The 24,038-nt window shown below is 43.2% G+C and overlaps 1 long non-coding RNA gene across 1 annotated transcript in view; it reads right to left on the bottom strand.

Moving 5' to 3' along the window:
- LOC126203666 (uncharacterized) overlaps window positions 1-24,038 on the bottom strand; it is a 494,971-nt gene that overhangs the window by 319,488 nt on the left and 151,445 nt on the right. Inside the window, exon 2 of the long non-coding RNA XR_007540342.1 lies at window positions 6,804-6,879. This is a non-coding gene — a long non-coding RNA (uncharacterized LOC126203666). The remainder of the gene's footprint in view (window positions 1-6,803; window positions 6,880-24,038) is intronic.

The following is a 24,038-nucleotide window of genomic DNA, read 5'->3' as shown; positions in this document are numbered from 1 at the left end:
AGGTGGTTAGAAAATATGAGGACTTTGGTGTTAAAAGACAAGTATGTCTGAATAAGAAAGGAAACGGTAACTATGTTACGGGTGGAGAAACAGAAGTATTACAAGCACCTAACAGAAAAAACCGAAGAGCTCTGTATCGATCACAGGAGAAGACGAATGTACTGAAAAAATAAAACAAGTAACACATAAATATAAGGAAAGGGAGACATTTATTAAAGACGCACATGGGAAGATTCTCACGATTAACGGTTACGGGAAGAGTTAGTTAGTTACATGTTCCACGCATCATTTGAACGATTCCTTTGACGAAATGATGTGGAATGAGTCAGTTAACAGGGTATATACACGTGAATAGCGTGTATATTAGTGATCACATTATTTTATAGTCGTACTCATGCAACTACACTTACAAAAAAGGTTTTTTCCCCAGGCTGCCAGTATTTAGCAGAATTACTGAACTGTGATGACTCCATTGAGTCTCTTCCATGTGAGGTACCAGGCACCGTAGACGGCAAGGTAGAGACTCCCAATGAAAAGGAAATGTATGAATGCGTGGTGTCTGTTCTTTCTGACATGTCCAGTACAAGAGACACCACGCGAAATCCGCAGCTGTGATACGTATTACGTAAACTGAAAGTGGAGGGGGGAGAAAGGAAAGGGAAGGGATTATTGATGTCAGCTGCATCATACGCAATCATCGATGACGAGTGAAAATGTGTGCCGGACCGGGATGCGAACCCGGGATCTCCTGCTCACTAGACAGTTCCGTTAACCAATGCGCCACCTGGACGCAGTGTTTGTCGTAATTTCGCAAACTATCTCGGTACGCAGGAGATCCCGAGTTCGAATCCCGGTCCGGGACACATTTTCACTCGGCGCAGCTGAATCCACATAAAGTCCAGATGCAACTGCCGTCGTGAGTTCCTTCCCTTTCCTTTCCTTTCTCACCCATCCACTTTCAATTTCCTAATAAGAAAAAGAATTAGTATAAACAATAAAATCCTAAAAAAAATAATAAGAACTTTCGACGAAGAACAAATTGCAAGAGACCCAATATGCAAGACAGCCAATAAGGAATGGAGAACCGTTAATCATCAAAATAATTACGAAACTGTTAACGAATGTCTGGGAATAAGAGAGATTGTCTGACGACTGGAAAATATCTGTTACTTGCCATGCAAAAAAAGATGTGTGTTACAGTTGTAGAGGGATTAAACTCCTTAACGTAAGTTCCAAAATTCTCTTTCAGAGGCTACTGAACAGAATCATCTCAAATGCAGAAGGAAGTGTAGGGGACTATCAACGTGGTTTCAGAAGCAACAGATCAACAATAGATCAGTTTCTTACGCTCAGGCAGACAACCGGGAGAGATTGGAAAACGTAATATTGACATTCACTTGGATTTTTGTTGACTTCAAACAAGCTTATGACAGCGTACATAGGGGCACACTCACTTACGTCTTGCAAGTGTATCAGTTTCCACATTTTAAAACTTGTCGAGACTGCTGTACTAAACAGTATGTCCCCGTATGCGGTATCTCCGTATACTTCACAGTGATCACTCTACATCTGACGCTGCTCAGGCGAATCATATATCCTATCAATCCTAGAAACGTTAAACACGAACAACAGTAACGCACTTTGGTGATCGTTCTGCCTCTCAAACAGGAGACCATTTCCTAAGGAAATGCAATCCGAAAACAAAGGAAGTAGGTTACAGTACGCTTGTCGCCCACTGCTTGAATACTGCTCACCAGTGTGGGATCCGTACCAGATAGGGTTGATAGAAGAGATAGAGAAGACTCTGCAGGAGAGACGTTCAGTAACTCGGTACGGGCTTTTGTTAAAGTTTCGAGCACATACCTTCACCGAAGAGTCGAGCAGTATATTGCTCCCTCCTACGTATATCTCGCGAAAAGACCACGAGGATAAAATCAGAGAGATTAGAGCCCACACAGAAGCATACCGACAATCCTTCTTTCCACGAACAATACGAGACTGGAATAGAAGGGAGAACAGATAGAGGTACTCAGGGTACCCTCCGCCACACACCGTCAGGTGGCTTGCGGAGTATGGATGTAGATGTAGATGTAGAGATCATTTACATACTCGCCGATGGCGTGTACATGTACGAAGTTACGCTGACATCCGATCATGTCTTCTGGTTACTTCACTTTTGTTGTCAAGCATTTAATTCTAAACTGGAACATTATTTCTCAATTTGAAAATTCAAATTTGCCTATGCTTTCTCTAGTGCAGAGTGTAATTACTCATATTGTTACAATTTTGAATTGCTGAACTATCAACTGCAAGATCAATAATATCGCTAGCTTGACAATGTCATGAAAACCAAGATTTTATTAAAATGGCGGGAAGTACATAAACTTTTTCCATTCATATTTGTGTTCATCTCCGTTACAAACAGACGGATACTAAAGAATTGCGCCTTGGGATTGTCTTTCCACTTTATCCAAAATATTCGTCTTGATCCAGTAGAACTACACTGTCGTGTCACATTAATGTGACCACCTTTTAAAAGCCTGAGTAACCATCTTTCGAAGCGCAGACCACTGCCAGAAGTGCAGGAAGAGAGTCAGTGATGTTCTGGAAGGTTGTGACAGGGAAGTCGAGCCAAGCTGACTTGTGTTCCGTGGCTAGCTGCCCTAGGTTTCTCGGTTGAGGATCCATGGTGCCAACAGCCCGATCGAGGTGATCCCACAGATTCTCGATTGAGTTTAAATCCAGGGAGTTTGGTAGCCAGATGAGCACTGTAATCTCATCCTGGTGCTCTTCGAACCACGCACGTACGCTGCTAACTGTGTGACATGTTGCATTCTCCTGCTGGTAGATGCCATCGTGGCGAGGAAAAAATAACTACATGTAGTGGGGCCGGAATATGCCCCCAGCGATATATGCATATTTGTGTTGATCCATTGTGGCTTCCAGAATGACGAGATCACCCAGGGAAAGCCGCGAAAATAATCCCGCGACCATAAAGCTCTCTCGATTGTTGCAGGGTGTTTGCTTTCAGACGTTTCACGCCGTACACACCAACGGCCATCTGTCTGACGGAGCACATAATGTGATAAATCTGAAAAGGCCACCTGTCGCCATCATAGGACGTCCAGTTATGGTACTGGAGTGCAAATTCCAGCCTTCGACGCCGATGAACAGCAGTCAGCGTGGGTGCATGAACCGTGCACCTGCTGAGGAGCCCTATACGAAGCACCGTTCACTCAACGGTCGTTGAGGAGACACCGTTGGTAGCCCATTGGTTCATTAGGGCTGTCAGTTGCTCGGCAGATACATCTCCGCAGCCGTCGTTCACCACAGTCATCTATGGCCCGTGTTTCCCGCAGTTGTCTCGGCGCCGGTTATGGAGAGCGCCATTTTGCCTTGCACGGCATACTTTAAGGGGCTCCGGAACGCCCTATACTTGCAAAGTTAAAATAACGCTTATAAATTACATCTTTCCTCACAAAGTATTTGAGGTAGGAAGTTGAACTTTTTACAGATTATTTATTGGAATATGGGCTACAACTTAACACAGGGATTTTACAAAATTTTAGTTCAGTTATTAAAGATGATTTTTTTCAATTGTAATGAAAATTCACAACATTTTTTTGCAATTTTTTATTTATATATTAAAAAATATACAGTTTTTTGGAAAAAGGCTGTGTTAAATTATGCAGAAGGTACTGTGTAACATTTACTGAAAGTTTGAAACAAATATGTTTGGAAGATCCTTAGAAAACATGTAATTAGTATGAGAAAATAAAAGTTTTGGGAATCGAGCGACAAAGATTGGATTAACTTTGTAGTGCATTCCAGGTCCATAGGATGGATTATCTTCATCCTCTGCAAACTCCTCCTCCAGCTTCCTCTTGTTCCTCCTCCTGTTTACTCTTGCTTGTATTTCTAGACTCTTTACAGCCCTGTCTGCAGCCCGAAGGCGTTCCTTGTCTAAAGCAAGCATCGCTCGTACCATGTTAGAACCTATCTTCATTCCCATATTTCTAAATACCTTGCACCTTACAATGTTGCCATCATTGAAAGTCGCAACAGCATCATACACACCAAAGTGAAGTTTTTCTATTCCAACAAATACAGTCTTGGGGATTCTCGACCATATAACACTATTTACACTTTCATTGGGGTTTTGAGTTTTTCCGTGAATACATTTTTTCAACAGTTCAGGTGCTGCTAAGTCTCTGAAAACAAGGTTAGCCACAACACATACTTTATCTCACATCACTAAAATGTACCTGATGAACACGGACGTTAACAATAACACCATTTGACAGCAGTTCAACAGCGCCACAGTGGGTCACGCCCATGTAGAACACATTTCAAAAAAAATTTAAAAATAGTTGTAGTCTTCGGAATTGAATAAATTATATATCTATTAAAAGGTAATAGTCTGCAGATTCAGAAAACGCAAAAAAGTAAAAATTGAACTTTTCATGATTTTGAGCCTTTCCGGAGCCCCTTAACCATGGAGGCATGCGAACACTTTACAGACTTAGTCGTTTCGGAAATGCTTCCACCCTTGGTCCAAATGCCAATGATTTCTCTTTTTGGACGTCAGATAAATCGCTCCGTTTCGGCGCTACAAAAACGCCTGCATTGTTTTCCGCGTCCCGCGACACATTGTATATACCCTCCACTGTTAGTTGTGCCAACTGCCGTCTGTGAGTAGTTACTCCACGTTGATGTCGAACACAGCCTGTGGTTACATTAATGTGACTGGACCATGTATAATGTACAGTGGCATTTAAGCAATCTTCCATCTTGCAATCCGTACGTGAATGGAACGGGAGAAAGCCCTAATAACTGATACAGCGGGATGTGCCCTCTGCCATACACTTGGCAGTGATTTATGGTTTATGGATGTAGATGTAGATGCAATTCACAGTAGCCGATTTCGGCTTACTCCCATCATCAGAGCGCCGGCCGAGGTGACCGAGCGGTTCTAGGCGCTTCAGTCCGGAACCGCGCTACCGCTACGGTCGCAGGTTCGAATCTTGCCTCGGGTATGTATGTGTGTGATGTCCTTGGGTTAGTTAGGTTTAAGTAGTTCTAAGTTCTAGGGGACTGATGACCTCAGATGTTAAGTCCAATAGTGCTCAGAGCCATTTGAACCATTTGACACGGTAAATGATGACAGCCAGCAGGATATAGATTTATTAAAATTATTGACCAAGGTTTCGGTATATATAAATATATCTTCATCAGAAGTAAAAAAATCCTGAACAGGAAGACACTTTCATTAGCAAAAACTTAGCATCGGAAATGTGAAAGAAAGCTTCATCTGTTTGACACTAGGAAACAGGTAAATTGGTTCCATATTTTCTATTTTACATAGATGTTTTTAAATGGTATGATATGTTTTACTTATTAAGACAGACGGTTTGAATTAGCACAACTCTTAATAATTTTGATGCGCTTGTGTATTTATCCATAGATTTTAATATGCACATACCACAAGTGCTCTCTCTCCGCGAAACCATCTGCCCTAGTGCTTTCACACTCTCGTCACGATAGTTCATAGGCGAAGTACTGGTGCTAAACTGTATTTGCTTTGACCCTGTGTCCATAATCATGTTGTACAAATGGAGATGATGTCTTAACTATTGACGACGCCCTAAACTGTATTTGCTTTGACCCTGTGTCCATAATCATGTTGTACAAATGGAGATGATGTCTTAACTATTGACGACGCCTTTGGCACAATTGTTTTTATTAATCTCCATTGCAGGATGTAATTTTAGTAACTAACTAAAAGATTTTGTGCCTGTATTACTCTGGTAATTTCACGGTTACTTAAGCGTTAGTGTTTTTTCTTTCTCATTTCCGCTGCTAAGGTTTTGCTAGTGAAAGTGTCTTCCTGTTCAGGATTTTTTACTTCTGATGAAGATATATTTACATATACCGAAACCTTGATCAAGAATTTTAATAAATCTTTATCCTGCAACTGTTTTGGCTGTCATCATTTACCGTGAAGAATCTCAACAGTTGCTGCTTCAGCCATGTTTAAAATCTTGAACCATTTGAACCCATCATCAGACGATTAACATCATTCTGATACAATATCAACGTCAGGTAATCTGTGCCGCAGGTGAATAAAGAGTATTTATGTACCTGTGTTTACAGATTATGTCACTGTGAGACTTTTATCAAATACTTTTAAAGATCTAACGATGGTAGTAACTAGATAGTAATCACTGTAAATTACATATTTATATCCGATGAAGACATTTATGAATAAATTGCCAAACGATCGCGGACTCGTTCACAGTTTTTATGTCTCCATTTGATTTACTTTCTGTCGCTTGTAAAAAATCATAGGACCGCAGGAGTCCACGATGATTTCGGACCGGTCTTTTGTAGTATCCCCAGGTGCGTGACTAGCCCGTGAACATGTCACGACCTTCTTATCGTCCGGCGCGTTAGGTTTCTGTAATCCTGCCGACGTCCAACTGACCGGGTTTCAAGTGATAATGTTCGGCTATCTGCTGGCTGGTCAGTGCGTAGTGACCCAAGAACAGACAGAGTGCTTCTGTACCAACATTCATTGAATTTGATAAAACTTATGAACTGCTATAGGCAAGTAATCGCTTGGTTAGTCAAGTATTATATCTGTCGTAGGCTATTCTTTGAATGAAGAATTGAGGAGCTGCGCCTTTCCGTTACGAAAGCAAACACGATAAATGGGAACAGATTCAGTGTGACGGTACGGGCTCCTCGTTATTAAGAACTACTTCAATGTCATCGTCGTGACGACAGTCCAAAACAATACTCACCTCGTGAGACGGCCGATACCAACACAGCGCTCCACAGACGAGACTGCGGTCCTAGTGCCCTTGCATCGTCAGAAACCTGCAACAGTCCACCACTTTTCTTATTTCCTGCTCCAAATTCCAGTACCAATTATTACATTATAAACATTCACAACTAAAGATGTAACCGTGCTGCACATTACAAGTAATGCGTAGGTCTACAAACTGAGATGAGAATGTGCAGTACAGGGGCATCTGACTGAATCGTCATCATCGCACGCAAAGGTGACAGAAGATGGTAGCAGCAAAATTTCGTTTAAACAAATTAAGAATCAAGAATGCTTACGGGCCAATAATTCGCACTGGCGCGCCAAGAATTGACAGAGAGGTGCCAGAAATTCATAACGAGAATATCACGGCGGCCATAGCGAAGTAATATCCATAGAGGGTGCTCGCCGTACTACGCATGTTGCCAACGTCAAATCGAAGTTGTCACGTTGGGACGACGCTGTCGTTTACATTTTAAACTAAGGCCGATACTTTAATACACTGGTCACCAAAAATGTTGCCCACTGCAGAAACTTTAATACTGAACGTTGTGATCCAGAAATACGTTATGACATCAATACACTGGTTTCTTTGTAATGTAACTGTAGCGGAAACAGTCCATTCAGTATGTGCAGTCTATGGAATCGTGTCACATGTAAACACTGGAGTACGTACGTGTCATTACAAGAGTTATGTTGCTTTAGGATAGTTCGGACAACAATAATGTACGATCAGAGGGTCCGTATAGTCACTCTAATGGAGCAGAGAATGAGAAGGGTGGATGTCGCAAGCGAATGCCGCTGTAAGTGAAAGTGATGTTATAAGGGTTTTATTTTATACAGGAAATTGTTATTTTGGTAACAAAACTGGAAATGATAGTATGGCATTGTTGGCCGGGAGGCCCCATGGGGGAGAGTTCGGCCGCCGTATTGCAAGTCCTTTATAGTTGACGCCACTTCGGCGACTTCAGGGTCAACGATGAAAAAAAAAGGAAAGTATCAATAGCATCTGAGTAATAGGCGGCAGTCTCTCCTGTGCGAAAGACTGTTAGTAGATCCTTTGTTTGTGAGTGGAGGGCAGTATTGAAGAGAGAGAGAGAGAGAGAGAGAGAGAGAGAGAGAGAGAGGAGTTGAGGTGCGTCTCGTGATGGAGTAACATGTGTTTACGTCGTGCTGTTTGCCGGAAATAATTTTCTTACATCATCTTTCATTTATAGAGAGATGTTTTGTAAATTAATCCAGAAGATTTCAAAAGGTACTGTAATAGCGCATTTGCCGAGTCATCGAAGCAAGCATAGTAATTAATTTGGTCAGGGATTTGGAATTGGAGATTTTTATGATAACGTAACATTGTGTGATTTACTGATCTTTTTTCGAAGATGCATAGCATACGTCTTTTTAAGAAAGTAAAGAGAATTTGTTCAGGTATTTCCACTGTTAATATAAACTGAATTATTGTATTTCAAGTGTTAAAATATTTTGTCTTAGTCATGCAAAATTTCGTTAATAAAGTTGCTTTATTGTTTTTCGATCAATCAGCATTCGTCTCTTTATTTCAGGTTTTACTTATATAATTTTGCTTTCCCAAGTTTCTCAGCAACAGAACTTTAATTGACAATGATCATTGCAGTAATGAGATTTATTAGCGCAGACGTTTTGTGGATGTTTCTATAGTTTAAAGCATGCAGTGCATGTCTCGTTGCTAGTAGTTTGAATTTCTATTTTTGAACCAGCATAGCAGCAACAGCCGCAGTAGTTTGCAAACAGCAGCGGCACAGCAATTATTCACTGCGCAAACAGGTAGACCATTTATAAGTTACATGTCATACAATTAGCGTTTCAGCAGCGGCATACTTCTTAGTCAAAACATGTTTCGCAGTTATTTATATTCATATTTTTCTCGCAGTCAGATTGTTTGTGTTATTGCCAACAGGACAGTTCTCTTAAAATTAACAGAATAGACTAGTCTCGACACGAGCGATGCAGTACACGGTTTAATGTTGCATTTCTGATTAACTTTTGCATTGCTGGTCACTTTTGAAGAAATACGAGATTACTTACGAATTTAAATACGAGCTTAGCTGTTTCTCTAATCACATTACCACACAGCAAAATACCAGTAAATATAACTAATAGTCCGCAGGTCGTGGTCGTGCGGTAGCGTTCTCGCTTCCCACGCCCGGGTTCCCGGGTTCGATTCCCGGCGGGGTCAGGGATTTTCTCTGCCTCGTGATGACTGGCTGTTGTGTGCTGTCCTTAGGTTAGTTAGGTTTAAGTAGTTCTAAGTTCTAGGGGACTGACGACCATAGATGTTAAGTCCCATAGTGCTCAGAGCCATTTTTTATAACTAATATTACCATACAACAAAAATTAATTAGCCATTTTAATGTCTCTAGAATCTGTAACAAGCTCCTAGCGACAGTACCACTTGAGAATCGTCACAGAAGTTGCCACGGGAGAAAAACAACAGGTGTGCAGTACCGATATCTGCGTATAACAGAAAGCACAAGTCCTCAACACAGTATTACAAGTCTAAGGCGAAAGTTACGAACACCTGCAACAGTGCAGGTGTCAACACAAACGATACGAAATAGTTCCATGATCAGGGATTGCGTGCCAGAACACCTTTCAAGGCGCCTGCTCTAAATCATGTTCGACGAGGTACTCATGTCGCATGGGTACAAAACCACTCGTTGTGGAATAGACAGCAGCTGGACACAGTCCTCTTTTCTGATGAGACCGGTATCAGTATCCAGCCTGACAACACTGACATTCGTGTGTGGAGGCAAAGTTTACACCCTAACCGTATAGTCGACTGTCACCCTTAACAAGACGGTTCAGTCATGTTTCCGGGGGTAATCATGTATGGCATTGTGGCACTATTTGTTGAAAATATTGGAGTGGGATTCACGCTGATGGATGTCAATGCACGCCCCGATCGTCACAATCTTCTGAACATCTTCCAAGTGGAGCATAGAATCAGTTGTATGAAATGGTCTCAATATTCTCCAGACCTCAGTTGCATTGTCAACGCGTGGACCAAGCTAGAACGAGCAGTTTTCAATCGTTTTGTCCCACCAGACACGTTACAGTGCATCATAGAGGCCGCTGCGGAGGAATGGGACAATATGGTTCAAATGGCTCTGAGCACTATGCGACTTAACTTCTGAGGTCATCAGTCGCCTAGAACTCAGAACTAATTAAACCTAACTAACCTAAGGACATCACACGCATCCATGCCCGAGGCAGGATTCGAACCTGCGACCGTAGCGGTCGCTCGGTTCCGACTGTAGCGCCTAGAACCGCACGGCCACTCCGGCCGGCGAATGGGACAATATCCAACATCTTATCTCTTATGTGAAAAATTTGGTAAGGAGTATACCTATCCACATTTAAACGTGTATCCAGTTACGTGGAGGACCAGTTGGTTCACAAACAATGTGTTATGCAAAATGACATTCAGAAGAAACTGTAGCGTTTGCAATGGAATCTTTTGTGTGATTTTATTTTCGTTCTTTTCGTGTTTATGTCTTTTATTTTTGTTTTTACATGGCTGTAATAGATAGAACAAAATCAGTTTTATTTCCTATTACACTGAAGCGAGAAAGAAACTGGTATAGGCATGCGTATTCAAATACAGAGACATGTAAGCAGGCTGCGGTCGCAACGCCTATATAAGACAGGTGTCTGGCGCAGTTGTTAGATCGGTTAATGTTGCTACAATGGCAGGTTATCAAGATTTAAGTGAGTTTAAACCTGGTGTTATAGTGGGAGCACGAGCGATGGGACACGGCGCCTCCGAGGTAGCGATAAAGGGATTTTCCCGCACGACCATTTCACGAGTGTACCGTGAATGTCAGGAATCCGATAAAAGATCTCCGACATCGCTGCGGCTGGGAAAAGATCCTGCAGAACGGCACCAACGAAGATTCAAGAGAATCGTTCAGCGCGACAGAAGTGCAACCCTTTCGCCAATTGCTGCAGATTTCAGATCTGGGCCATCAACAAGTGTCAGTGTGCGAAGCATTCAAAATGGTTCAAATGGCTCTGAGCACTATGGGACTTAACTTCTGAGGTCATCAGTCCCCTAGAACTTAGAACTACTTAAACCTAACTAACCTAAGGACATCACACACATCCATGCCCGAGGCAGGATTCGAACCTACGACCGTAGCGGTCACGCGGTTCCAAACTGAAGCGCTTAGAACCGCACGGCCACACCGGCCGGCGTGCGAAGCATTCAACGAAACATCATCGATATGGGCTTTCGAAGCCGAAGGCCCAGCCGTGTACCGTTGATGACTGCATGTCGCAAGGCTTTACGACTTCCCTGGGCCCTTCAGCACTGACACTGGACTGTTGATGACTGGAAACATGTTGCCTGGTCGGACGAGTCTCGTTTCAGATTGTAACGAGCGGATGAACGTGTACGGGTATGGAGATAATCTCATGAATCCATGGACCCTGTATACCAGCAGGGGACTGTTCAAGCAGGTAGTGGGTGGGGCACGTGCAGTTGGAGTGATATGAGACCCCTAATAGGTCTAGATACGAGTCTGACAGATGACACGTACGTAAGCATCCTGTCTAATCACCTGCATCCATTCATGTCCATTGTGCATTCCGACGGACTTGTGAAATTCTAGGACAATGCGACATCCCAAACATCCAGAATTGCTACAGAGTGGCTCCAGCAACACTCTTATGAGTTTAAATACTTTCGCTGGCGACAAACACCCCAGACATTAACATTATTGAGCATAGCTGCGATACCTTGCAACCTGCTGTTCAGAAGAGATCTCCCCTCCCTCGTACTCTTACGGATTTATGGACAGACCTGCAGGATTTATGGAGTGAATTCCGTCCAGCAATACTTCAGACGTTAGTCGAGTCCACGCCACGTCGTGTTGCGGCACTTGTGCGTGCTCGCGGGGGTCCTACACGATATTATCCAGGTGTCGAGTTTCTTTGGCTCTTCAGTGTATTTCCGTTTATTTTAAACACTCTGTTACACGTGTTTTCCCTGTTTTCACACACTTAGGTATTAGAAACAGCAATGGTTCTGAATTGTTGCTCCTGCGATGCAAGTCGATATTCGTCAAAGGAAGAAAATTTATTTTTCATGGATAAATACGAAAATGGTCGAAGTACAGTTATAATGCTAGGCTACTGTTTGTGAAAATTGCAACACCCAGAAGGAATGGTCTGAATCACCCCAAAATCAGAAGATGTGTAGAGCAGCGGAATCATATTAAGTGGTAAAGTTTGCAGAGAGGTGATGTACACACAGGTTCAGGACTGCCCACTTTTGTGTGTCTGGACAGATCTGTGTTACGCCACGTTCAGTCGGGTGCAGATCCGTCAAACAAGGTGGAAATGTGTGAGCAAGCACCAGAATGCCTCGTCGACGTTACAGAGCACAACAGCAGTATCTGATTGGGTTCGAATGGCGCAGAAGGATTGTTATCCGGAAAACAGGTTTGTCGAGCTGTGACGTTGCGGTTCATACAGGACACGCCGCTACAAAAGTGGTGTGTGTGTAGAACCGATAGTGTTCAACGCAGCGACTTTGGGATAATGGACCACACAACACAACAGACCGCAATGATTTCCATCTTGCTCACAAGGCTGTAATCGACAGAACAGCTTTGTCCAGAGGGTTGCATCCATGCACCGTAAGGGGGTTCAAATGTGTGTGAATTCCTAAGGCCGGTATTACACTATCAAATTTCTTTGTCAAAGATTTGATCAAAGATGTGATCAAATATTCCGTCAAATATATTTGACAAAGATCTTTGACGTAGCGCTAGAAGGGGTATTACACTGTCATCATATTTTTCGTCAAAGTTCAAGATGGCTGAGAACAACAACAACAACTTGTTATTAACCGCAGCAGTTGCATGTACCACAATTCCACTGTGTGCTCATGTGGAAGAGAAGCGAGGGGAAAAAAAAGGAAACATACCTGGATGAAGCCGTGGGTTTTACGACGACACGGTAACAGCATTCAACAAAACTTGTTACGTGAGCTTATAGTGGAGGACGTCAAGTCGTACATCAATTACTTAAGAATGGATGAGCATACATTTCTGTATGTGCTCAGTGAAGTGTATCCTCATATCACAAAGCACAATACTCACTTAAGAACTGCTGCATCTGCAGAAGACAGGCTCACTGTAACACTCCGGTTCCTTGCTACAGGAGAGGGTTGGGTTAGGTTAGGTTAGGTTAGGTCAGGTCTCCAATCTTCTTAATCTATTTTTGTATTCAGCGTGCCTCACGTTGTAAAGCGCCTCATCAGCTTCATTAATCTCTATTAATTTTGTAGTTGTCGGCATACACCAATTTTATTTACTGGCAATGTTTATAAAAACACTATAGACGACAGAATGCTGCAGCGATGCTAGCGCTCCATGTGGTAACATGTCACATTGCAGTGAACAGAAGACAAGCGATTTCTTTGATCAAATCTACAGCAAGGCCCTAGATTTGATCAAATATTGGACGACATTTGACAAAGTTCCCTATTACACCATCAAATATCTTTGACAAAGATATTGGACAAAGATATTTGACAAAGACATTTGATAGTGTAATACCGGCCTAAGGGACCAAACTGCCGAGGTCATCGGTCCCTAGATTTACGCACTACTCAAACTAACTTGTGCTAACAAGGGAACCTCCCCATCGCACCCCCCCTCACATTTAGTTATAAGTTGGCACAGTGAATAGGCCTTGAAAAACTGAACACAGATCAATCTAGAAAACAGGAAGAAGTTGTATGGAACTATGAAAAAATAAGCAAAATATACAAACTGAATAGTCCATGCGTAAGATATGCTACATAAAGGAAAGAGAACGAAGGAGCGCCGTGGTCTCAGGGTTAGCGTGCGCAGCTGCGGAATGGACGGTCCTTGGTTCAAGTCTTCGCTGGAGTGAAAATTTTAATTTTTTATTTTCAGTTTATGTGACAAAATCTTATGTTTTCATCACTTTTTTGGGAGTGATTATCACATCCACAAGAAAACCTAAATCTGCCAAGGTAGAAGAATCTTTTTACCCATTCGCCAAGTGTACAAGTTATGTGGGTCGACAACATATTCCTGTCATGTGACGCACATGCCGTCACCAGTTTCGTATAGAATATATCAGACGTGTTTTCCTGTGGAGGAATCGGTTGACCTATGACCTTGCGATCAAATGTTTTCGGTTCCCATTGGAGAGGCACGTCCTTTCGTCTACTAATCGCACGGTTTTGCGGTGCGGTCGCAAACCACAGACACTAAGCTTATTACAGTGAACAGAGACGTCAATGAACGAACGGACAGATCATAACTTTGCGAAAATAAAATTTTACTCAAGGGAAGACTTGAACCAAGGACCCCACGCTCCGCAGCTGCTTACGCTAACCACGGGACCACGGCACTCGTGTACTCACACTATCCTTGATTTTGCCTATCTTGGCATGGACTACTCAGTTTGTATATTTTGATTTTTTTTTTTCATAGTCCACACAACTTCTTCCTGTTTTCTCGATTGATCTGTGTTCAGTTTTTCAAGGCCTATCCACTGTGCCAACTTACAACTAAATCTGAGGGGGGTTCGATGGGGAGGTTCCCTTGTAAGAACAACACACACATCCATGCCCGAGGGAGGACTCGAACCTACGGCGGTAGGAAATCTGTTGCTAGTTGGACTGGTGGCACGTACACCACTGCGTCGGTTTCTATTGAAAAGAAATCACCAACGCCTCACACTGCAATGCGTTTGTGAACGCCGTCACTGGCTTCATGAGTGGCAAAATGTTAAGACTTTGGACGAGTCCCGCTTCAGCTTGTCCTACAGTGCTGACCGCATACATTTTAGACGTTACCGTATTGGATGCAATCAGCAGAGTGCATTATTTAAAGTGATTGCGAACAAACGTCAAGTGAGATCATTTAGGGCGCCATTGCCTATAATATGCAATCTCGCTTCCTATGTGTGGAGTACAGTCTTAACTGCAATCGTTATATCAGGAGGTTTTGCACCCGAGGCAATGCACATCCTGCGGGCACCACCATATGCTATATGGTTGCATCCAGTTTTCAGAAACATTAAGACAGCAAGAGGCACTGCAAGTGTTGATTAATATCGATAAACAGTGTAATGAAGGTATAAAATCGTAGGGCTGATTTATGTCCTTGTAAGGGGAAAATATTTACGAGACAAGTACTAGATAAATTCGGTAGTGTGGAAGTGTGTTGCCAGTCAGAACTCTGAATGTACACGTATTTGGAGGAATGTTCCTTAGCATATAAGATTTATATATTTCAGTAAGAGTCATTACCTCTCGATTATAGAAAAATATCCAAACCTTACTACATATTTTAAAATAGCCACAAAAGGAAGCTGTAATATTGAGACCTATAATGTGGAGAATAGGTATGTGGTATTAACATTTTACGAGGCGACCTGAAAAGTAAAGCCTCTGAAATTGTAGGAGAAAACTGTTAAAGCTTTTTAAATAAAACAAACGTTATTAACATTTTACTTCTTTATTTTTCATATCTACTTATTTATTTCTCAGCATAGTCATCCTGGCGACGAACACTTTTCTCAACAAGAGAGCAGTTTGTTGATACCGTCGCTGTAGAATGTCGGACTTTACAGAATGAGGTTTTCACTCTGCAGCGGAGTGTGCGCTGACATGAAATTTCCGGGCAGATTAAATGTCTCTGAGCACTATGGGACTTAACATCTATGGTCATCAGTCCCCTAGAACTTAGAACTACTTAAACCTAACTAACCTAAGGACATCACACAACAGCCAGTCATCACGAGGCAGAAAAAATCCCTGACCCCGCCGGGAATCGAACCCGGGAACCCGGGTGCGGGAAGCGAGAACGCTACCGCGGGCAGATTAAAATTGTGTGCCGGACCGAGACTAGAACTCTGGACCTTTGCCTTTCATGGGCAAGTGCTCTACCATCTGAGCTACCCAAGCTCGCCTCACGCCCCCTTCTCACAGATTTACTTCCGCCAGTACCTCGTCTCCTACTTTCCAAACTTCACAGAAGCTCTCCTGCGAACCTTCCAGAGTGCTAGTTCTGTAAGTTCTTTAGCGCCACTACGGCGACTTGCGAGTGAATCAGGATGAAATGATGATGAAGGACACACAACACCCAGTCATCACAAGGCAGAGAAAATTCCTGACCCCGCCGGGAATCGAACCCGGGACACCGTGCGCGAGAAGCGAGAACGCTACCGCAAGACCATGAGCCGCGAACAGATTTGCGTTGTTAGTAGCTTACTGTTTTGACTTATTTTTAGGCACCGGCACTGCTACTGCGACGTACGGTTGAAACACAAGCGTCAGTGCAGTCATTTGCAGACAGTCAACATGGGGGCCTGGACAACGTAGGCAGGGTTAATTACCCCCTGAGGGGTAAAATGAAATTTTCTGAGGGGTAAAAAGTAACCGGTTCTGTCAATTATTTTCAAGGGATCATTACTATTATCACAATTTTGTAAGACTCTAATATTGATAATACAAGTTATCAATAATTACTTTTTCTCAATTACTAGCATTAATGCAGTGGAGGTTACAGGTTCCTCACATAGTCCTCCCACTACATACATGTCTTGTGCTTTATCCTATACATCACTCATGATAAAAGTGAGGCATATACGTAACAAATAGTATTATTATTATTATCGCTATTGTTATTAGAGTGGTTAGACACAAAGCATTAACAGCCTGAAGTCTTCCAATTTCTGCCAGTTCAGAATTAAGGAACGCAGCAATCAAGCGATTTACGAACAGGCGGTATAGTGCACACATCTGAACTTGTTTGGTTTTAAATGGGGTTGCAGTGGCAGGTCGAGAAAATGCCGCAATAGAAAGGAGTAATAAAGGATAAGTATGTTTTGTAACAAGTGTCTATCCTCACGGTAGATAGTTAGCTTCCTTATCTGAGAAGGAATTATGCGCAGCACTTAGGATGCACCACGAATTCCTTCATCCTTCCAGAATGATATTTTCGCTCTGCAGCGGAATGTGTGAGATATGAAACTTCCTGGCAGGTTAAAACTGTGTGCTCGACCGAAACTCGAACTCGGAACCTTTACCTTTCGCGGGCAAGTGCTCTACCACCTGAGCTACCCAAGCACGACTCACGGCCCTTCCTCACCGTTTCAATTCTGGCTTGTACTGACGAAGCTGAGAGGACGGATCGTGAGTCGTGCTTGGGTAGCTCAGTTGGTAGAGCACTTGCCCGTGATAGGAAAATGCCTGGAGTTCGAGTCTCCATCTGGCACACAGTTTTAACCTGACAGGAAGTTTCCTTCAACCTCCATTCTAAATCACACACACACACACACACACAAAGTAAATATCAGTCATCCTTCACAGTTTTGAAAGTAAAAGTATTCCAATAAAAGTCTTGTATTCTACAGTTTAGTTAGGTGCTTAAGTTGGTGGTAATGTTGGGGAGGGGGGGGGGGGGGGCAACAGACAGCAGAGGATGGGCGGGGAAACTAGCTAGTGTCTGGTTGCACTCAGTGGTAGTGGTCTAACAAAGGTTGGGAACAATTTCATTTAAGGACTTCGAAGAGGTCCTCTTTCCGCACCGGCGTTGAAGAACTTGATTCGGGAATTGCTCCTTGGAGAGGCCAACGGTCAACTGACCACAAATTGGAGAAGTTACTGTTGCCATGGCTGAGAATACTGGACGCAATGCGCGAACTTCGAGCTACGCGCGAGTTGAGTCACGACAGCCTAGCCACTCTCGAATCAAGTTGTTTTTTTTGGAGTGAATTATGATATTTTATTACATAACAAACCTTTGTATATCGATTATAGAAATAAAACATGTGGAAGAGTTATATAAAAAATAACAGATATGCTTTGAACGATGCCTACTACCTTATACACCACTGAAGAAGATAATTTCAGTTACATCTGTTTTGAAATTTACTGAACTGGTTACATACATATGAAGGAGTTATTTAAGTTTGTGGAGTAGTAGTAGGAATAAAATTTCATCTCCGACCATCAGGTTGCCTACAAGCAGAAGCAGGGCAAGCACATGACGTCATCATATCTCACCGCTCTCTTAAGCGACACCCTCTTCCTAAACCACGCCTCTCTCTCTCTCTCTCTCTCTCTCTCTCTCTCTCTCCATCCCCCTCCCTCCCTCCCTCCCTCTCCTCTACCTAAGCCAGGCCCCTTCTTTCAGAAACAGGCAGATCTGAGAGCTTCTAAGCCAATTTTTTACACATATTAAGCTCTCCTTATTTATTTATTTTACATGTTCAGGACTTATATCACACAAAATAATAAAAATACACAACAATATAGTAATACAAGATAATAACAATAATAACAAAATTCTGAAATTAAACATTACTGTGCTTTATAGCATCGTTAAACACCTCAGCACAATGATCAGTGAGCAGAAGTCTTTTCTAATCATCTCAGACCAGGTTATTAAAGCACGAGGAAAGTATTCAACTCGGCATTAAAGTTGTAACACCAGTAAGGATAGCTAATAATGTAACTTTACCTATTGTTCGTATGCACGATTAAAGTAATTGGTGACGGGAGTTATACAGGGAACGAAGCCTGGTACAGAAATAGGTCTGCTGTGGCAGCAACAATGGCCCTCGCTCGGCTGGAAACTGAGTCAAACTGAGCTTGAATGACAGATATGGTAATTGTAGTCTACGTTACTTCAACTCAATAGCTGAGATGATCGACCGTAACGCTTGCGTGTGATGAGAAGCGTGTCTCTCGGTGCCCTATGAATAGCTGTTTTCAGCGGGTAACTGATCTGGAGATCGTGCTGGGAATGCCAACAGTCGAACACATTCTATTAACAGATAGGTTAAAAAAACATCGGGTGTTGTCGTCTTGCGTTACTTGTTGAAACACAACGTCGCAAGTCTTAAAACGTCGGAAGCACAGCGCCTGCTGTCCCAATCACCGGCTATGAGAACTAGAAGTGATTATGTTGTGCATGCAATGGTATCTTATACCACCACATCAGGTGCTAAACACGTATTACAGTTATTAATGCAATCTCGCACTGTGCATTATCTTCGGAGCCTCCACATATGGCAACGCCATTGTGACACTGAAAGCAGAGCCTAGACATCCGGAAAGATAATGTGACTCCGCTCTTGTGTGAAATGTAATCATTGGGCCCACCACTGTTGGCGTATCTCCCTCTACTACTGTGTTAAGAGAAACCACACTAATGATCGTTGGGCTGACTGTCTGTGGTCTTCCAAACGTCATGGTACAACCCGCGTGGATGTCTTGCTATAAACAAACCTATTTCCTGATTCAAGGTTGCGAATCCCCCTTCCCACCCCCCTCCCTATTAAAGAGAGTGACAAAGGATGAACCACGCGGGGTATCCGCGCGGTTTAGGGCCCCTTGTCACGGTCCGCGTGGCTCCCCCCGTCGGAGGTTCGAGTCCTCCCTCGGGCGTGGGTGTGTATGTTATCCTCAGCGTAAGTCAGTTTAAGTTAGATTAAGTAGTGCTTAACCTTAGTGACCGATGACCTCAGCAGTTTGATCCCATAAGACCTTACCACAAATTTACAAATTTGAGGAAGGATGCTAGTTAGTGTTGTAACTTCCTTTGCACACTTTGCGGTTCTTTATTGGACACAGGAGCGAGTAACAGATGCGGTCTGTGTACAGAGTATTCACATATTAATTTCCTCTACATCTAACATCACGCCCGCGGGGCTCCGAGCACGTGCGCCTCGTGTCACAGCTATGAGCCGACTGAACTGCTCGTTCGCCGACCTCACTTTTCCGGACGCCTAGGATGATGTATACCCAAGCTATAGCATGAAAACACGTACACGTTAATATATTGAACATTAGCAGCTTTGGACGCCTTATTATGTTAGTAAAAAAACGTTTGGTTTTAGACGATCTCTCGATGTACGAGTAATAGCATTGTAAGTATGATTTTCTGTCATCAACTTTGATTTTGATTTTTTCAAAAACTAGGAACCATCTAGCAAAAGGCTGCAACACATGCCTCTTTGCTTTCAATATAGAACGTAATTGCATAACTTGATCCAAATCGGTGACCCACATGTCAGACCCTTCCCTTGTCAGAGCAGAACGCGAAACGAAGTTAAAAGTGAAGAGCGTGTCAAGTCTGCGGACGTTTCCCACTTCTCACACATCAACTGCCAATAAGAAATTAACATTTTCGTTCCGGCAATGAAAATATTAGGTAGACGCCATTATTCTCCCACCACCATAGCACAAATTCGGCCCTTCCAATCAAGTGTACTAAAACCCCTCTTCCGAAAACTTATGTCTAAAATTTTTTCGTCACGGTGCTGCGGCTAATCTAAATGTCTTATACAGGGTGTTACAAAAACGTACGGCCAAACTTTCACGAAACATTCCTCACACACAAAGAAAGAAAATATGTTATGTGGACATGTGTCCGGAAACCCTTGCTTTCCATGTTAGAGCTCATTTTATTACTTCTCTTCAAATCACATTAATCATGGAATAGAAACACACAGCAACAGAACGTACCAGCGTGACTTCAAACACTTTGTTACAGAAAATGTTCAAAATGTCCTCCGTTAGCGAGAATACATGCATCCACCCTCCGTCGTATGGAATCCCTGATGCGATGATGCAGCCCTGGAGAATGGCGTATTGTATCACAGCCGTCCACAATACGAGCACGAAGAGTCTCTACATTGGTACCGGGGTTGCGTAGACAAGAGCTTTCAAATGCCCCCATAAATGAAAGTCAAGAGGGTTGAGGTCAGGAGATCGTGGAGGCCATGGAATTGGTCCGCCTCTACCAATCCATCGGTCACCGAATCTGTTGTTGAGAAGCGTACGAAAACTTCGACTGAAATGTGCAGGAGCTCCATCGTGCATGAACCACATGTTGTGTCGTACTTGTAAAGGCACATGTTCCAACAGCACAGGTAGAGTATCCCATATGAAATCATGATAACGTGCTCCATTGAGCGTAGGTGGAAGAACATGAGGCCCAATCAAGACATCACCAACAATCCCTGCCCAAACGTTCACAGAAAATCTGTGTTGACGTGATTGCACAATTGCGTGCGGATTCTCGTCAGCCCACACAGGTTGATTGTGAAAATTTACAATTTGATCACGTTGGAATGAAGCCTCATCCGTAAAGAGAACATTTGCACTGAAATGAGGATTGACACATTGTTGGATGAACCATTCGCAGAAGTGTACCCGTGGAGGCCAATCAGTTGCTGATAGTGCCTGCAAACGCTGTACATGGTTCGGAAACAACTGGTTCTCCCGTAGCACTCTCCATACAGTGACGTGGTCAACGTTACCTTGTAGAGCAGCAACTTCTCTGACGCTGACATTAGGGTTATCGTCAACTGCACGAAGAATTGCATCGTCCATTGCAGGTGTCCTCGTCGTTCTAGGTCTTCCCCAGTCGCGAGTCATAGGCTGGAATGTTCCGTGCTCCCTAAGACGCCGATCAATTGCTTCGAACGTCTTCCTGTCGGGACACCTTCGTTCTGGAAATCTGTCTCGATACAAACGTACCGCGCCACGGCTATTGACCCGTGCTAATCCATACAACAAATGGGCATCTGCCAACTCCGCATTTGTAAACATTGCACTGACTGCAAAACCACGTTCGTGATGAACACTAACCTGTTGATGCTACGTACTGATGTGCTTGATGCTAGTACTGTAGAGCAATGAGTCGCATGTCAACACAAGCACCGAAGTCAACATTACCTTCCTTCAATTGGGCCAACTGGCGTTGAATCGAGGAAGTACAGTACATACTGACGAAACTAAAATGAGCTCTAACATGGAAATTAAGCGTTTCCGGACACATGTCCACATAACATATTTTCTTTATTTGTGTGTGAGGAATGTTTCCTGAAAGTTTGGCCGTACCTTTTTGGATCACCCTGTATATGGTGCCCTTTACGCGCTGTTTTCTAACGTTGGAACATAAAAAGAGAAAAAGAAAAGGGAAGAACGTTGGGATAGGTGCCGAACAGGTGGCCGAATATGTGACCGTCATTCCCAGGGATTGCCCGTATCTCTTAGAAAACTTTCGAGATCGGTATCCTCCTAGAATGTTTTGTCTTAAGAATGGCACAAAAAACTGGTCATATTATTGAACAAATCCTCTTTCCAATGGGGAAACGCTTCGCAGGCGTTCTTAGCACAAAAATGTTGAACAGTGCACCTGGCTGACAAAGTCTCTCAAGGAAGCAGGTAGAGCACAATGCACAGCTAGCTACCTCTAGCATCCATCCTCTATCCCCCTGAGTTCGCCACCAGTGGCTGACGCCTACCTCCCTGCCAGCAGCTTGGAGGTTGGAACTATTGTTCTGTTGAAGTATCCTTGTTGCTCCGTGGCTGGCACAGGTCGCAGAAATCGTCTTAGCCTGCATCCAGTAGGCGAAGTGGAACATCTACAAGTGTCCAGACGGAAGAAAAGGAAGAAATCACCTACGCAATCACTGTTATTGTTTTTCATTTAATTTTGTGGTAAGGTCTTATGGGACCAAACTGCTGATGTCATCGGTCCCTAAGCCTACACACTACTTAATCTGACTTAAACTAACTTACGCTATGGACAACACACACACCCATGCCCGAAGGAGGACTCAAACCTCCGACGGGGGGAACCGCACGGACCGTGACAAGGCGCCCGAGACCGCGCGGCTGTTGTATTGCAATTGAAAACAAACGTGCGTCTCCACAATCTCCCCGATTTTGACTGTATTCAGCTTTAAGGCAGTGAGACCGCTTTTCGTGAATGTATATATACAGGGTGTTACAAAAAGGTACGGCCAAATAGTGTGGGCCCACAGCACAGATAAACCTGACTCGCCATAAGATAAAGAGATTTCAGAACCATGAATAAATGCTACAGTCTCATAATCGACAATGATACGCTTTATGGTTCTCAGCGCCTCAACTTAATTACTGTATGATAAAATTCAAAACTTAATATGCTATACCTCATTCAGAAACCCACAAAACAGGTTTTTCTGTTAGTATAACTATAACATATACAGATATTCAAACTAATTTTACTATGTAGTGAGTGAATTGGCATATCTGACAAGTGTGTTACCGTCTGGCGGGGTTTATGCCAAGTGAACCAGGATACAAGTCTACTACAGTGTGTTACCACCTGGTGACATTGACGTAAATTGTAGTTGAGTGGCCGGCCGCGGTGGTCTAGCGGTTCTAGGCGCTCAGTCCGGAACCGCGCGACTGCTACGGTCGCAGGTTCGAATCCTGCCTCGGGCATGGATGTGTGTGATGTCCTTCGGTTAGTTAGGTTTAACTAGTTCTAAGTTCTAGGGGACTAATGACCTCAGAAGTTGAGTCCCATAGTGCACAGAGCCATTTGAACCATTTTTGTAGTTGAGTGGTAAGGGCTAACTGTGCACGCCGTGAAGCATGCACGTTGTTTATTAAATCTCTAGGTATTTGGCCCATAAGGCAATTACGTATCGCCAGTCGCGCATGCGCAAAAGCTGCTTAAAATGTGCACAACTGTAGGTGTGGTCACGACCCAGATGCCAAATTTCACTAAGTCGCAGATTTCCGCAGAACAAGCGCGTTTCGTGTCAGTAAAAGTACTCGAGAGGCAGTCTCGAATTTAAGGCAGATAAGTGAAAAATGTTATGAGTTCTGTGTTCCTGCCTACATCTGCTTCCTAGATTATATAAAGGCCTTTGATTGTGTCATGTGGGACAAGTTGTGGCATGTGCTCAACGAGTCTGGGGTTCCAAAACACCTGGTATCCTTATTAAAAGCAGATGGTGAATACTCGGAATTTTTCGATGTGACAAATGGCGTCAGACAAGGTTGCATACTGAAACTTCAAGGTTGCATACTGTCACCTCAGCTCTACAACATCTATGCAGAGTGTGTAATCAGGAAAGCGCTGGATCACTGGGACGGTGGGATTTCAATTGGCGGCAGGAAAATCAACAATTTACGCTTCGCAGATGATACTACACTCATAGCAGGAATGAGGAAGAACTTGGCAATCTGTTCTCAACACTGAAAGATATTAGTCTAAACCTTTCCCAGAGATAAACATGAAAAAAACTAATAGTTATAAACTGCCAAGGCATCGATTAAAACCAACTTACTGGATGCTTAAGGAATCTGGAGGTAGTGAGTGATTATGTATATCTAGGC

This window comes from Schistocerca nitens, chromosome 9 (genome assembly GCF_023898315.1).
Source record: "Schistocerca nitens isolate TAMUIC-IGC-003100 chromosome 9, iqSchNite1.1, whole genome shotgun sequence".
Taxonomy (NCBI): domain Eukaryota; kingdom Metazoa; phylum Arthropoda; class Insecta; order Orthoptera; family Acrididae; genus Schistocerca; species Schistocerca nitens.
This window is presented reverse-complemented; position numbering and strand designations above follow the sequence as displayed.